Below are 15,339 nucleotides of genomic sequence, written 5' to 3'. Positions count from 1 at the left end.
CAAGTTCACAGAGATCTTGATAACAGGGCTCTTTGCTATCTCCCTATTCTGGTGCCAGATGTTCAGGAACTTGACCTCCTTTCCTGGTTTTGTCTTATTCTTTGTCCCCTCCCCGCCCCCCACCTCGCCATGTCCCTCTTTGCTGGTTTTCTCTTCCTGGAATGGGTGGCCAGGGTAAGGACCAGGACCCGGAAGGGAGCTACGAATTCCATCCCCTTAATTCCTTCCCTAGCTCCCCTCACAGCCGGAACACCTAAACGCTTTCTGCGACAAGCTCTCTAAATGATTGGAACTTTCTCCCAAATCAGCACTTTTTCATGCTACATTAGCATTTATTGGTTTGATATTTACATTTGGCAAAGGAGCACCCAGGCTCTGGGTCCCTGGAAGCACACACTGTCAACTGAAACAGACTCTAATTGCCACTCACAACCCCCACCCCTCCCTGCCACCTGCCTGGTCCTTCCCCCACTCCCAGTCCATTAAAAAAAAGGTTTAGAAGGGTTGTCTTCACAGACCAAAAGTTCTGCTGATAAACAGGTGCCCTGCCTAGAAGAGAGAGCGGCTCCCCAAACAAAAGGCCCGGCAGGGACAATTTGAATTTGTATTGCAGTAGTGTATAGACATGATAGCTCCTCCATTAGAATATAATTTCCTTGAGGGCAGGAATCTGTTTTAGTTCTTTGAATTTCTCCATATTCCCCTCGGGGCCAAGAACCAAGCCATGCAAACTGTAGGTTCTCAAGGAACTTTGTCTCCTCTAGAATTAGTAGGAAGTCGTGCCCTCCCTCCCTCTGGCAGCTGCAATGGGAGAGGGTGGAGGAATTATCCAGGGAATGCGGGGGCAATCCAGGGGCCACATGGTAAGAAGAAAAGTTCCCCCTTTCAAACAGCCCTGCAGATTTGGCCAAAGAGCGCAGCCTGCAAGGTTGTGTGGAGGAAGGAAGCTGTGTGGTAATGTGGTTAGAGCTCCGCAGACCCGGCTCCAGAAGTCAGCACTGCTATGTGACTGGTGTGGGCCTCAGTTTCCTCTTTGGTAAAATGGGGATTATGGCAGTTCCTTCCCTCACAGGCTGCTTATGGGGATTAACAGAGATCAGGCGTGTAACGGGCTTCGGGTACCCTGCAGGGCACACCGTGGGCTTCGGAGATGGCAGGTCCTGGGATTGATTCAGACCTGTGGCCCCATGCCCCGTGGGAGTGGAGCCCTAAGCGTAAATCATAACTCCTCAAAGGCCTCCCAGTGTATTTCTGCTGTGCCCTGTGGTTTTCAAAGGGCAGGCTCGCACATCAGCCCCAGAGCCTTGCTACTCAAATTAGGGCCCATGGACCTGGGATGCTGTTAGGAAGGCAGACTCTCAGACGCCCCCTTAGATCTGTCAAATCAGAATTGGCATTTTAAGACCCCCCAGGTGAGTCATATGCACAGTAAAGTTTGAGAAGCACTTTATAACCCCTATGTGAAATCTGCAATGTGGAAATGACGATTCTCATTTTGAGGATGAGAAAACTTCCTCCGAGAATCAATGACTTCTTTTGCCCAAGCTCATGAGTTATCTAGAAGAGAGCTTGTGACTCCCGTGTGTCCTGGATCCTTTGCCCTACCCGCAGCTGTTCCTTGAAGGATCAGCATACTCCAGCGCAGGGTGGAGATGAGCGGGGGCCAGGGCCCAGGATCTTATCTGCAGCCCCATCTCCCTGGAGGGTGCCGGGATGGCTGCCTGCTGTTGAGGCGCTGTGTGGAGTTCACCCTGAGGACTATGGGGTGTTGGCCCATGGGCTTGAGTTGGGATAACAAGGAGGCCGGAGAAAAATGTCACATCAACAGACTCAAGCATTCCTTTGTCAAAGTGGAATTTTCAAAAGGTTAAAACACTTGACTCTTGTGCAAATATAAAATGACCACATGTCAAAGATTTGATTTAAATCAGTCATTAATGAGGGAACCTCTACGATGTTGAAACCGGTTCCAATGAGAATGCGAGCAGCTAGGTATTTATAGGCAATCTGAGAGAGGAATGTTAGGGTGAGATAGTTGGGTTAGAAATTACTTGCACCTCTACCAGACAAAAATCTGCAAGTTAACCAAGCTCTGCCCCTACAGGATTGTAAAGTAGCCCAGTCAATAGGAAATCCATGGAAGGTGCCAGCCCAGCACTACGCTGAAAGGACACCCAGTAATCTCTTTCACCTATTTCCAATTTTGGATAATTTTTTCCAACACTACCCTGGGTTAGTCCTTGAGAATCTGGAAATAGCTGTTGCCTGAGAATTACCCTCAGAATGGAATGTGGGCCTTGGAAGGAAAGGAGGAAAAAAAGATGAGCAAGCCCGTCTTCTATCGGATCGGGGATGTGCTTTCCTGTCGACGTTCCCTCTGTCCTGCGGGGGACGGCGCAACTGTGCACAGAGAGCACGAGCTGGCGTCGTGCAGGACAAAATGACTGCTCACAGAAAGGAGACAACACAGCCTGCTCCTGACTCCCATTCTCTTTAACCTTGGCCGCTGCGCAGAGAGGGATGATGTATCTGCAAACATATGCAGCCTTGTCCAAAATATTTTCCCCTCCTGAAGAGTTCTTGCCAATATTGTTAATCTGTGGGTTGACTTCAGACCAAAATAAATCTCCCAGCCCTGGCCACCAGCTAGCTAATTTTACTTTGTAACCAGGGAATAGAAAGTGCGGGCCCTCGGCCGACCATTCTGTGTTTATTTTGCTTTCTCTCTGCTGCAGTTTAAAAATCACATTTGGAAAAGTAGACCCTCTGTGCATCAGCGCAGCCACTGAGAAACAACAACAGAGATGGACGGCTTGAAAAGGCAAGTTCTACCCTGGCCTGCCACATTCGTCTCTTTTCTGAGGATTCTGATCGTCCCCACTGGCCTTTTCCATGATGTCTAGAGTTGTAAAATGTGCCAAAAAGCAGAAGGAGACATGGCCATTCTGGGAGGATTTTCTTCAACACTGGGTGCATTTTGTCACTCTTTTTGGTCACTACCTAAGAGAATTTGACTCTGGGTTCTCCTTGACCAATCCTACAGGAAGCGAGTGGATAGAACCCCAACATGTCAGCCCTGGAAGGGACCTTGGAGGGCATGTAGTCCAGCCCTGCCAGCTGAGAGGCAGGATTGCCCCATGGCTGAGAGCACAGATTTCAAGCCAGACAGCCCCAGTTTGAAGCTGACTCCACTACTTACTAGCTGGGGACCTTGGCCAAGTTACTAACCTCTGCCTCAGTTTCCTCATCTATAAAATGGGGATAGTAATAATCGTACTTACCTCATAGGATTGCAGTGGGGACAAAATGAATTAACATATATAAAGCATCAAGAACAGCACAAACATACAGTAAGTGCTTGATAAGATCAAGAAATGAGGCTCAGAGACGAAAAGCAACCTCCCCAAGGTCACTCAGGGAGTTGCCAAACTGGGTTGGACTCCATGAAACAAAACGAGGGGTTATTGCCTCTTGGAAATTCTGACTAATAACTGTTTTCTTTGCCTGTGTTACATCATCCTGGCTCAACACTTGGAGAGAGCCCTAACGCTTTAGACAGGGCGGCACATTCTAGTCCAGGCGCACCTCTAACTGACGGTGGCCCTACTAGTCATTAGTTTGGGGCCGAGTGGTCTCTGGGGTCTCTGTTGGTACTAACATCTTACAATTCAAAATTAGGGTCTGCACCTTCCATTCAAGTCAAGTCTATCTTTTCCTGCAACATTCTTTCAACTTTTATACCCCCCATTTCCCTCTGACATTTTGCCCAACTGTATCTTGTGGGCATCAATAACCAGTTTCCTTTGGCTTTCCCACTCTGTTCCTCCCCCTCCCCCCTGCTAGGGCAATCATGGGCTTCAACTGCCCCACACCTGAGCCCTGCAGTTGCCCTGTTTAAGTTGATTAGACACTGTCAGTCTTGTAGGCGCCTTGAAAGTAGGGACTTGATTTATTCTTCATCATGACCCACTTTGAGGGCCTGAGTGCCCTTGACAGAGTGGATTATTCATTATGGTTTGTTGACTGGCTCCAAAACAAGTTGGGATATTGGATAAAATCTTGTATTATCAAGGCTTCCTCTGGTACATTCAGTACAGCTGTCATAGATGTCCTTTGAGAGGAAGCCAGTATTATCAAACTTCAAAGCCTGTTAAAAAGGGTATTTTAGAACAATTAAACTTTCAAACTTGAAAATTTCAAGCTAGGACACAGGAATATGTTAGATACTTCCTCTGCCACTTTCTTTTCTCCCCAACCCCATCCCACATCCCCTCCCCCTAAAATACAGGCCTTAGTCAAATGTTAGGTTGCCACCTATTGGTGAAATGAGGCATTGCAGCCCAGCTCTACAGGAGGTGAGTGCCTGGAGGGAAGTGAGTGGAGATAGAATACTGGGAGATGAGAATATAGAGTCAGGTGTGGCCCAGAGAAATATTTTTTGGATTAGGTTGATTCTGGGAGGCTAATAGCATAGGGGAATCCTGGAGTAAGAGAGATACTACTAAGTGCTCTAAGGGCTGCAGAGGAAAAGTAAACAGTTACTTGGGAACATTAACTTCTGTAATGCCTAATACTGCTAGTGTGTATATAACAAGGCCCCACATACCACTGGGCTGACCACCAACATAATCTTGCCTTTCTCAAACCTTTGTCCTTAGTCAAAGTTGTTGGAGCCCAATTTAAAGCTCTACATTGGAGAGAAGGAAAAAAGAGGTTTCACTATATAGTTGTGATGGGTTGCATTTTCAAAAGATGGCTGCAACAATATCCCACATTCTTTTCTGCAGTGTGACCTGCCACTCCCCCATCAAGTAGAGGGGTCTGTTTCTCCAACCCTTTGAACAGGTGGGTCCTGTGACTGCTTTGACTGATAGAATGAGGTGGAAGTGATGCTGTGTGATTTTTTAGGACAAGGTCACAGAAAGCCTCGCAGCTTCCACCTGGACCTACTAGAATGCTCACTTTGGGGACACTCCCTCTTGGAACCCAGCCAACACGCTTTGAGAAGCCCGAACTATGTGGAGAGGCCACATAAAAGGCACTCCAGTTGAAGTCCCAGTTAAGTTCCCAGCCAGCAGCCGACATTAACTGCCAACCCTACATGTGCCCATCTTGGACGTCCAGCTCCATTAAGCTTTCAGAGGACTCCAGCCCCAGCTGACACCTGACTGGAGCTGCATGGGAGACTCTGAGTGAAAACACCCCAGCCAAGCCCAGTCAACTCACAGAACTGTCAGAGATAATAATAAACTCTTGTACTAAGCCACTAGGTTTGGCGGTACTATGCAGCAATAGGTAACCAGGACAAGAGCAACTTTGGTTAGACACATGAACCATAGGTGACACATAATCAGGTATATTTTTAAAATCTTGGATTCAGCTTTAGGGGAATGAGTCCCTAACATCACAGAGCAGTACTATTTCAGTTCACATCTGATGCCTCTGATCAAAACACTATCTTGCACTTCCTGAGAGAGAGAGAGAGCACTTCCTGACAGGTGTCCCCTCACATCCTCCTCCGTGTGACTGTGGAGTTCAGTGTCTCTCACACATTCTAGCATGGCACTTGGGTGCCCTATTTGCAGGCCATGAGGGAAGAACCCATGCTGTTGTCTCCAGAAGGTTTCGTGGGTGGGATTGTGCCATATATAGCAAGAATCCACCCACACATTTTCTTTTAATCAACATCATCGATGTATAGTTTACAGATAACAAAATGCACCCATTTTAAGTGTACAGATTGATGAGTTTTGACAAACATAACCCATGTAACCACCACCATAATCAAAGTAGGGGACATTTTCAACACCCCAGAGAGTTTCCTTGTGCCCACTTTGCAGTCAATACCCTCTTCCCACGCCCAGCCCAAGGCAAACACTGATTTGCTTCACCGCTATAGATCAATTTCTGTCTTTTCTGGTATTTCATATAAATGGAATCATATAGAATGCGTTCTTATGTGAGTGTATAATATTTTGTTCAGCATAATATTTTTGAGGTTTATCCATATTGTTGTGTGTATCTATAGTTAATTTCTTTTTTTTACTGAGTAGTATACCATTGAATGGATATCGCAATTTGTCTGTTCATTCTTCTGTTGATGGACATTTGGGTCATTTGTAGTTTGTGGCTACTATGAATAAAACTGCTATGAGTGTTTCTGTGCAAGATTTTGTGGTCATATGTTTTTATTTCTCTTGGGTAAACATCTAAGAGTGTGATTACTGGGTTATATGATAAGTGTATATTTAACTTTATAGGAAACTGACACATTGTTTTAAATGCCCACCAGCAAAGTATGAGAGTTCCAGTTGCTCTATATTCTTATCAGCACTTGACATTGTCAGTCATTTTATTTGTAGCATCCCTGGTGAGTGTGATGACACCTCATTTGCCACAGGTTTTTAACTGTTTCCCTCACTATAATGTGAGCAGGGACTCGTTTGTTCACTGCTACATCCGCAGCACCTGGAATGGTGCCAACACCTGGAACAGCCCCAGCTGTCCATACCTGGAACAGTATGCAGTAAATACTTTTGGAATAAATGAGTTCATATCTCCCTGAGTTTTTGTGTGTTTCTGTAAGATTAATTTCTGCAGGGGTTGTTGAGCATAGAGGATTTATGTACTTACAATTGTGAAAGAGATTGCCAAATTGCTTTTCAAAAATTGCTGAACCAATTTACCCTCCCACCAACACTAGTTATTGTCAATTGTTTAAATTTTTCTGCTGGTGGAACAAGTTAAAAATGGTATTTCGTTTTGGTTTTAATTTTGCATTGCTGTTATCATTGGCTGAAATTGAGCATCTTGTTATATGTGTATGGGCCTTTATACTTCTTCATCTGCAATTTGTGTTACTGTATTTTGTTTATTTTTCACTGGACTATTTTTCTCTAATTCATTTATAGAAACTCTTTGCCTATCAAAGATGTTAACACTATGTCTGTTATGTATGTGGCAAACATTTTGTGGAGTGACAAGCAGAATGGTTCAGTGATGACTCTGGCAATCCCTCTCTTGTCGCCTGCTCAGGTTGAGGATCCTTGTGTTCCCCCTAGTGGGAGTGGCTGTGACTAAACCCAAGTTTGCATTGGGCTGAGGGCTCCCCTTCCTCCAGTATTCGTGCCCCCAAGTCTTGACTGTTTATTCCCTGCATGTAAAGCGTCTCCAAGCTTACACAATTAAAAGGTAGCATACAGGGTGGGGAGGGCAGGGTCCATCCCCGGGATCACAGCCCGCTATGCATCCAACATCCAGAGCCCTTGCTCACCTCTGTGGGCTGAAGAGAGAGCGGGGTCCATGTGCCTCATCTTGCTGAGCATTTACTTGAAAAATTTCCCAATAAAACCTTCTCCTTATACCCTTCCACGTGGCATTGAGGTGTCGGCCTTCACCTTCTTCTCTACATATTTTCTCCTGGTCTGTCATTTCTCTTAGATATTCTTTATGATGTCTTTTTTCATACACAAGGTTTTTTACTTTTACAAAGTCAAATCTGTCCATCTTTTCCACAACTTCTGGACTTTATGGCTTGCTTAGGAAGGCTTTCCTCACCCCAATCGGGTATAAAATTAGTTTCTGTTTTCTTCTAATACTTTCATAGGTTTTTAATGTTTGACTCCTTCTCTACCTGGAACATACTTTTAAATGTGGGGATGCCCACCTCCCAGGGGTCAACAACAGAGTTTCTATCCTTGGAGCTGCTCTCAGAGTATAATGTTACTGTACTGCATTAGTTATCTATTGCAGCATTAAAAATTACACCAAAACTTAGTGGCTTAAAACAACAACAAACCTTTATTACCTCACCGTATCTATGGGTAAGAATTTAGGAGCAGCTTAGCTGGGTGGTTCTGGCTCAGTTTCTCATGAGGCTGTAGTTGAGATGTTGGCTGGGGCTGCATTCATCTGAAGGCTTGACTGGGGCTGAAGGATCCACTTCCAAGATGGTTCACTTGCATGGCTATTGGCAATAGGCCTCAGTTCCTCACCATGTGGACCTCTCGATAAAATGTCCTCACAGCATGGCAGCTGGCTTCCTCCAGATAGGTTGTTCCAAGAGAGAACAGGGCAGAAGCCATGATATCTTTGATAATCTAACCCCAGAAGTCACACTCCGTCATTCCCACAATATCCTATTGGTCAGGGGAGGGATATACAAAGGTATGAATAACAGGAGGTGGGGATCATTGGAGGCCATCTTGGAGGTGGGCTACCACATGCACTGTCTGGCCAACATTCTTGGCTCTGTGGTTCCTGGCCCTGTGGATGAGGGTCTTGTGGGTCCAAAGTACACTTAAGAAAGTAAAGAGCTATCAAAGTCAGACAACTACTCTAAATGTCTGAAAAGGAAATTGAAAATTCTGTCTATGAACATATGGGCCCCAAAGACTCTTATTTAATTTTGCTGTTCTAGAATCCAGGAAAAAGATAAACTTTTCGAAGTGAATCAGATTGAGTGACGATGGGGCCAAGACTTGATCCCAGGGCTTCTGACACAAACTCCATGAACTTCTCTGCTCTCCTGCGCGTACTCATTGGTCCTTGCTAGTTATATTGGTCAAAGTCCAGTCAAGAAAACAAAAACTATTCTAGCTATTTCGAGTAGATGAAACTTAATGCACAAAATTGTTTACACACGTGATGGAAAACTGAGAAGCCAAACAGCAGAAGGTGAGGCAACCCAGAGATAAGCAAGTACAGGAAGCCTCTATTGCCTCTAAAGCTAGAGGGACGTAGGGAAGAGCTGGGTCATGGAGCCCAGAATTGGGGTCAGCAGGCAGACTCTGGAGCTGCGGTGGTCCTGTCCTCTGGGATCTGCAGCCACAGAGGAGCTCCAGCTGCTGAGGCAGAGAGCAAGGAGGAGAAATACCCGGGCTTTTCCCTTCCTTGTCCTCCAGTCTCCTTCCAGTGCCTTCCATGGATGCCAGGAAACATGCAGACAAAGCAGAGCAGAGGAAGGGGAGAAAGGGAGTGGAATCTGAGGGCACCAAGCCCGGGACTGGCACACTGGTGTTGGGCGTGCGGCAGATTTTATTTTCCAAAAATGGCCACAACGGTATTTCTGGTCCTACATGTTCTTCTAGAACCACGACACTCTCTCATCAACAGGTGAAGTCTGAGTCCCCCTCCTTCATCCTGGCTGGGACTTTGTAATTGCCTCCATGAATAGAATGAGACAGTAGTGATGCTTTATGACTTCTGAGGCTGGGTCAGAAAAGGCAATACAGCTTCCACCTGGGAGGTTCTTCCTCTAGAGAGGCTCTCCCTTACAATCCAGTGGCCATGCTGTGAGCAAGTCCAAAGCAGCCCAAGCGGAGTGTCCACATGGAGAGGTTCATGAGGAGGGAAACTGAGGCCCCAGCTGATGACCAACATTGTCCTCCAACCCCCTAGCTAAGGCCCCAGATATCACGCAGCAGAAACAAGCTGTCTTCGCTGCCCTCTGTCTGAACCTCTGACCTGCAGAATCTGTGAGCTTAATCATTTTCTTTTATTTTATTGCCACTAAGTCTTGGGAAAATTTGCTCCTTGGCTATTGTAACCAGCACAGCGAGGGAGAGGGGCGGGAGGAGTTTCGGTGCATATCTGGGGCTCAGGACAACACCAGCCTCATCTCAGATCTTTTCTTCAGGGGCAGAATCCCAACCAACAATTGGAGTTGGTTTGAGAGCACGTGGAAGCTGGTCTCCCTCTTCTGCAAATTCTTAAAACCTTGTTTTTGGAGCCATTCCCTTGAGGAATTCATTAGTTCATTTTACACCTATTTATTGAGTGCCTGAACTGTGCTAGGCAATGCGTATACACTTAAAAATAAAACAGGCACAGTTCCTAACTTCAGATGGAAAATAAATGACCTTATGTGTAAAAATATCATTACAAATTGAGATAAATGCTCTGAAGGACAAGGTTGGACGCGAGAGAGTGTAGTAGAGGGTCTGGATGTTGTTTGGGATGTTGGTGAAGGAAGCGATCTCTCTCTCTCTCTCTCTCCCCTTTGCTTTCCTGAACTTACTTATTTCTACAAAGCCATGAAATGTTTTATAATACACTTTTAAAAGTTAGCAAAACGAGATCTTTCACTGAAAATGATACTTGGACATACATATACAAAAATGCATTTACTCCCAAGAATCCAGAAATCATTAGGAATTTTTGCTGGAAGACACATGAAAACTAGGACTCCCTCCCTCAAAGAGTACCAACGCACCGAATTGGTCACAGAGTTTTAGGGGAGTGACTCTTAGTCCCCAGGAGCCAGGGCCCCCAGGCCGGCTGGTATGTGTGGCCAGCCTCAGCTGTGACGGTTGTCTCCAGAAGCCCAAGCATAGGGGTGTCGGCTCCGGGGAAAGGGAAGGGAAGAAGTGCTACAGGGGACAGCAGAGCTGCACCTGGGAAGCCTGGACAGTGGGGACTGGGTTGCAGGCGGGGCGAGACCAAGGAGCAGGCCAGGTCCCTATCACAGCCACTGTGCTGTGCCCTGAGTGTGATGGGCCGAAATTGCTACTTCCGGCAGGCCTCGTGGGGAAAGGGGCAGGTCTGAGGCCACTCCCAAGGCTCTTGATTTCCCTTCCACTGGAGAAGGGGTGTTCCTCCGGAGGTGGGGCTGGGGTCTTTGCATCTGCGTCTCTCCACAAGGCCCTCCTGCCCGTGGTAGCATCTGTCAGGTCCGCCGGCACTAAGCTCACACACAGCCTCTTCCAGCTACAGTTCTCCACGGGCTTGAAAGTGGACATTGATGGGTTACTCGGCCTCCTCCACCATGAGCAGCACGTGCACCGCTGCTGCAGCCTGCATCCGCACAGCCAGGCCCCTAGAAGATGCTCACCAAGTGTCTCTTGCAGGGATGGTCATCAAACAGCACGCAGCCAGACCTCAGAGCCGCAGCCCCACTTCATGATACTGTGGGGAAGACCCAGGGCTCCCCCAGCAGATGGGAAGATACGAGTGTGGGCTTTAGGCTGTGGCTGCCTCGATGGTGCTGCTTGGGTTCACCTCCCTCGCCTCGCTAGTGGTTCGCTCCATCCACGTCTGCTTCTTCCAGGTCTGCTCCACGCTCTGATTTTTCCCTCTCCAAAGATACAGAGACCAGACTTACTAATGAGCGATCATTGTGAACACACTTGCCCTTAACTTTGTTGGGGTCCAGGACGAGAGTACACACAGAGGCCCACATACCATATCTCTAAATATTTAACAATTAAAATCAAGCTTACCAGCCATTACATAACATAGGTTGACGAATATAACTTGACAGTAATGTGAAAGACCAGCTGCGAATTTAGAATTCTTGGATTCCTCAGAGTTCTGCACTAGCGCACAGCTGGCTCCCGGCCCCCATCGGCCCCTTCTCTTCCCCGCTGTGGGGCTCAGTCCCACACTGGGAGGGGCCTAGTGTGTCTACCTGCTCACTCTCCAGCCCACGTGGTCCAGCCCTGCCCGCCTTCTGCCCCACCCCAATGCTCCCCTTGCACACAGTCACCCCCTGGCTACCTAAGGGTGCGAACAGGTGGTGACGAGTGCTCTTGGGAGGGTAGACAAGGGGAGGCCCGGGCAGTCCCTGGTAGTGGGCTTAGGGTCATCTGGCAGGGAATTCTGGGGTCCCAGGATCCCAAAGCACGTCCAGACGGGGAGAACAGGCTCCAGGTGGCTGTCCCTTTGGTCTTGTAGACTCCTTGCCCCATGGGCAAGAATGTGACCAGAGCAGGGCCCTCTAGAGCATGGGACCCAGGCTAGGGTCCTTGATCGCCCAGTTCTAAGGGTACTTCCTGTCCTAGAGAGCAGACCAACTCTTGCGCAGTAGAAGTACCCTGTGTCCTTTGAGCTGTCACTCATGTCCTTGCCCTTCTTCCTGTGCAGCTGCTAGGAAGCTTCATCTGGGCTAGTCACCTCCCTGGCACCCATTCTCCCAAGGGCGATGTTTGAAATATTTCACCACCGTATATTATAGGCAACGACCAATCAGAGCAGATGTCTGCCCAGTGCTGAACTGGGGTTCTGGAGGTCCTCTACTGGGCCAGGCATTGACCCTTCTGTTGCTGGGTCATGGAGAGATAGAGAAAGAGTCAGGGCTACAAGGAGGGGCATTGGGAGTGAGGCTTGGAGAAGGGGCCATTTATCATCAGTATGGAGATATTTCAATATTTTAACAACAGTACTGCTACACCAGTGAATATCAGCTCTGCATTATCCCACTCTTCCTTGGGTTTTATTAGGGGCAGCATTGCGCCCAGGTAAAAGCCTACATCCCCAGCTTTGCTTGAAGCTTAGAGGTGGCCAATAATATATAAGGGCAAGTCTTCAAAGAAGCTCATTCAGCTGGGAGGAGTCCCCTTTGCCCTTTGCCCTTTTCCTTCTTCCTAACTCTGTCCTGCATGGAATGATGATGGCTGGAGCTCCAGCAGCCATCTCATGACCTTGAGGATGGAAGCCCCATCCAAAAGAAAGCAAAGCAAAAATATAGTAGGAGCCTGAGACCCTGATGACTGTAGAGCTGCCATACAAGCCCCACACTGCCCACACTGGACTCTTTTTATGAGAGTTTTATAAACTTCACATTTGTGTAAGCTTCTGTAGTTAGGTTTCTGTTATTAGCATCTGAATTTGATTGCTAACTCATTTCAATTCCAGTCCTCAATGCCCACGTCTTCTCAGGGCTGGTCCAGGGTCAGTATGTGGAAGAGAAAGGAATCTTCATTTGGCGTGTGCCTTCCATGGGCTAGATGTGTTTCGTCAGCTAATCCTTAAAACCATCCTGACCACTAGTGTTCCCTTCCTCATTATGACAGGTGAGAAAACTGGTCTGAAAGGTTATGTGGCTTGACCGGCAGCAGAACTGGGGCCAAGACCTGTGTCACAGGCTCTGGAGCCCACGTCTGCTGCACCACACTTCTCAGTCTATGCAGGCAGGACTGGGGTCCTCTTCCTGCTTGCCCCTGGGGGAAGTGCCAGGGAGGTCCTCAGAGGCTGGGTATTGTTGGCTGGGACTGTGACCTTTGCAGATCCTCACTGGCATCCTGTCCAGAAAAGTGGGGTATGTGTGTCAGAAAGGAGCCTTTTAAAACTCCTGTCTTTGTCCATCATTACTCTCAAGAGAAAAACCCAGAAAACCTCAGTAGCGCTATGGGCTGGAGGGTTGGGGAAGAGCTGTGAGGCAGGTAGCAGGCAGCCTTCTGCCCTTCCCGCTCAGGGAATGGAAACTCCCTGGGCAGAAGAGGAGCCGGGACGGAGACATCTCTGAGGCAGAGGCCTCCGAGGCGCTTGAGAAGGTACTTGGGCTTCGCAGGCTTGGAGGCTGCTGTGTCCTCTGCCCAGCACACTTGTACCCCCAAGGCCCAAAAGCCCAGCTTCTCGCTGACCTCTGAGGGCGGCCACAGCTGGAGGACCATTTTCTGAGGCAGCCTTATTGTCCCAAGGGTCACTAGTAGATGCTGGTGGAGGCCCAGCACCTGGAGGCTGGTCCTCATCCCTTCTTGGACCTCTCTGCTCAACTCACTTCCATTCCTAGTACATTTTCAGGCGACGGAGAACTGTCCAGAAGCCGGAAGCCTTCACTTTCCTGCAGCTCTCCCTGAGTTCTACATTACCTGTTTTTGTCTTCAGGGACCAGGGCCTCTCATTCCTCCTCTCCTCCATCTGCCCAGGAACTCGCAGAGGTGAAGTGCAGCCTCTCACACCCCCCAGAGAGGGCCTGCCCTTGGCAAATGGCTTCCTGAGCACTGGAGAAAGATGGAGAAGACGCAGGGCAGGAGTGGAGGCTGCGGGCTCAGAGGGCCTCCCCTGGCCGCCTCTGACAGCCCCTCCCTGTCCCTGACTCCCCTCCGCAAACATGACCCACCAGGCCCTCCCGACAAGCCCCCGCCGTGCCTCCCCCTTCACAGGCTCCCAGGCGGAGGAGATGGAAAGCAGACCCTCCTGAATGTTTAACTTCAGCGGAGATGATAATAACTTTCCCATGGACGCAACTGTATCCTTTCCCTGTGTTCCTTCGGGGATCCCGAAACTCCATACGGTTCTCATTTGCAGCTCGTTCCTGAGGAGGCCTCATTTCCTCGCCACACACCCCTGATGTGGTCAGGGTCTCCCTCCCACAGCCCGGGTGGAATGGGGGTGGGGTGGGGGCTTCCCTGAGCTTTTCTCTAATGGCTGCCCCCCTTTGCCTGCCTTGGCCTCCCCAGATCCCTCTCTTGGCCTCTGCCCTTTCCCTAACCCCTGCCCCCCAATGCCTCAGGCCTTTCAGTTCCTGCTCCCCACGCCTAGGGGCTGTGGTCAGGGCTGTTCCCTAGGCAGATGTGCCTTTCTAGAAGCTTCTCCCATTCAGCTTGGTAGGCATGTGGAATGACTCCAGGGGTCACCATCAGTGCTGTATCCTATGTGAATGGCGCCTCCTAGAGTTAGAAGGCCAATAGTATGCTGGTAGGCCCCAAAAGAAGAGGAGTTTCAGAACCCTTTCCAGCCAGGAAAAGACCCCAGTGGCTTTTATTTCCATACCCTAACCCCCTCTTGCCAGTCAGCTCTGCTCCCCAAACTCTTTCCCCCACACACCTCTCGTAATTTTGACCTTGCAGGAAACCCAGAGGAGTTGAGAAGAGGAAAGAAAAGAACAATAGACTCTCCCGTTTGCACGGCACTGTAGTTTTTTTGTTGTTTTTTTAACACTTTCACATTCCTGGCATCTCTCAAGCTTCAAAACACCCCTGTGAGTGTGTGGAGCAGGGGGGCATTATTGGCATTTAATAAAATAGACGAGGAAAAGGACCCAGGGAGGTTGAAACGACAAGTCTGGATGTTAGAGCCAGACCAGGGCCACTTAGGTCTGGTTCTGCCCGCGTCCTGTTTCAGAGGTCACAAGGCAGGAGGGGCAGAAATGCCGGGAAGCAGGCCGTGCGCTTAGTCATGAGGCGTGTGGATGGTGGAGCCAGACTGCCTGGGTGGAAGTCTCCTGCTCCACCATTTGCAAATTGGGTAACCTTGTGTGAGTCACTTAACTGCTCTGTGCCTCTGTTTCTTCTTCTGTAAAATGGGGATTGATAGTATAGCTATGGGTTAATAAAGAGAAAGGGTGAAGAGCATTGCCAGGACTAAGTGCTTTGACCACTGTTATCAGATGAGGGGGAGCCGAATGGAAGGCCACAGAGGACTTGGCTTCTCCCTCCCTCCAGCCCGCCTGTCTCCACACCACACACTTGGAGATCTTCGACGACAAGTAAGCCCTGTGGATGTTGCTGCTCTCGCCTCTGCATCTGGCTCCCACCTCAGGTCTCGTTTTCCAGGCCTAGTTCTGAAGTCACGGGCCAGTGGTTTCTATCCCCCTCTCGCTGTTGGCAGCTCTCTGGG

Source organism: Ceratotherium simum, chromosome X (assembly GCF_057802395.1).
Source record: "Ceratotherium simum simum isolate JZ-2026a chromosome X, ASM5780239v1, whole genome shotgun sequence".
Lineage (NCBI taxonomy): Eukaryota > Metazoa > Chordata > Mammalia > Perissodactyla > Rhinocerotidae > Ceratotherium > Ceratotherium simum.
Note: the sequence above shows the minus strand (reverse complement) of the source record.